Source organism: Colobus angolensis, unplaced genomic scaffold, assembly GCF_000951035.1.
Source record: "Colobus angolensis palliatus isolate OR3802 unplaced genomic scaffold, Cang.pa_1.0 Scaffold3, whole genome shotgun sequence".
Taxonomy (NCBI): domain Eukaryota; kingdom Metazoa; phylum Chordata; class Mammalia; order Primates; family Cercopithecidae; genus Colobus; species Colobus angolensis.
Window position 1 is genome coordinate 19,092,068 of NW_012116265.1, and position 1,860 is coordinate 19,093,927.

At 45.2% G+C, this 1,860-nt stretch overlaps 1 protein-coding gene across 1 annotated transcript in view; it reads left to right on the forward strand.

The window, feature by feature from the left end:
• The first annotated feature begins 793 nt into the window (after positions 1–793).
• Positions 794–1,860, forward strand: part of PROX2 (prospero homeobox 2) — a 19,063-nt gene continuing 17,996 nt past the window's right edge. Inside the window, exons 1-2 of the mRNA XM_011949559.1 lie at positions 794–934; positions 1,491–1,625. The gene's annotated coding sequence lies outside the window, so the exon portion shown is untranslated. The remainder of the gene's footprint in view (positions 935–1,490; positions 1,626–1,860) is intronic.

Genomic DNA, 1,860 nt, shown 5'->3' on the forward strand with positions numbered 1-1,860 from the left:
GTGCAGGGGGCCTCTCATCATAGAGAATGAAACAGGACAAAGCTGTATGTGAAAATGCCTTTGTAAAGCATACAAACGCTATGTGACTTTGAGATGTGCTACCCTAAACAAGTCTTCATCAGTAGCTAAAGTTAGCTCTGTCTGGCAAGTATTTGGATGGGAGGCTGTTCAGGAGTACAGTGGATAAGGCAAAAATGTATTCATATATAGGTGTGATTAAGTCATCATTATTATGAAATGCCAGTAGTGGGCCCTTAGATCCCATGATAAGTGTTGATGAAGGTAAAAGCAGTTGTTTCAGGATAAGGCATTTTCCTCCATACCTTTCCAATCATGTTGGGTGGTCATCTACTAAGCACAAAGCTGGTCCAGTTGGAATCCAACTGAATCTAGGAAATGAATTAACAAAATCCTGCAAAGAAAAATGTATGTTCCCATCAAAAACCACGCAGGAATTTTATCAAGGAAATAACAATAAAACTTCTTGTATAAATCTGATTTGAGCTTCAATGACAGTGATGAGAATGAGTTAGCATCTCTTGGGCTTCGCGAGGTACCTTTTACCTAAGGACACTCCATAGCCCACCTTGCCTTATTGATTGGTTCTCCCATGACCCAGCTGAAGTGCATCAAATGTGTTTGCTGTTCCCTAAATGTGTACACATTACAGAAGGGGAGACATGACCTGTGAGCTGCCAGTCTCACCTCAGCTGGCCCCATAGGCAGCCCTTCCCCTTTGTCCCACTTGGGCAGAGCTTCGGGAGCTCTCCAGGGATATTCCATGGAAGGGCACAGATCCACAGGGAGAAAGGCTGCCATGTAGGAGGTGATCTGTGCAGGTGATGATGATGCCACAGACACTGGCTATTCCTTTTCAGCTCATGTCCAGGTGCTCTAACACAAAGCTGAAAGGAGACAACACACAACTTCTCTCGTAGGTTCTTGTTTGTTTGTTTGTGACAGGGTCTTGCTCTGTGGCCCAGGCTGAGTGCAGTGGTGCTATCATGGCTCACTACAGCCTCGACCTCATAGGCTCAAGAGATCCTCCCCACCTCTGCCTCCCAAGTAGCTGGAACCACAGACGGGTGCCACCACACCTGTTAATTTTTTTTATTTTTTGCAGAGATGGGATCTGATATGTTGCCCAGGCTGGTCTCGAACTCCTGGGCTCAGGCGATCTTTGAGCCTTGGCCTCCCAAAGCGCTGGGATTACAGGCATGAGCTACCACATCTAGCTTTATGTCGTCCATTGTATACTTGAAATTCAAACTCACCCTCATTTTACATTTTCCAGCTATAAAATCCTATGTACCTTCACAGTTATCTTATGAGCCCTGTGTTCTATGTTTGTGTTTGTAGCTAAATTTGCTTCTCCAGTGGGGTTTTTTATTTCTGGTACCCAGGAATATGTATCTCGAAAAGAGTCAATGAGAAAAAAGTGCAGTTTTTTTAGAAAAATAGACTTTACTTATTTTATTTTATGTCTTTAGAGACAGGGTCTCACTTTGTTGCCCAGGCTCGAGCGCAGTGGCTATTCACAGGCGTGATCATAGCACACTACAGCTTTGAACTCCTGGGCTCAAGCAGTCCTCCCACCTCAGCTTCCTGAGTAGCTGAGACTACAGGCAAGCACCACCACATCTGTCTAGACTTTATTTATTTATTTATTTGAGATGGAGTCTCGCTCTGTCCCACAGGCTGGAGTGCAGTGGCTTGATCTTGGCTCATGGCAACCTCCACCCCACTGGTTCAAGCAATTCCCCTGCCTCAGCCTCCCAAGTAGCTGGGATTACAGGCACCCACCACCATGCCAGGCTAATTTTTTTGTATTTTTAGTAGAGACAGGGTTTCACCACGTTG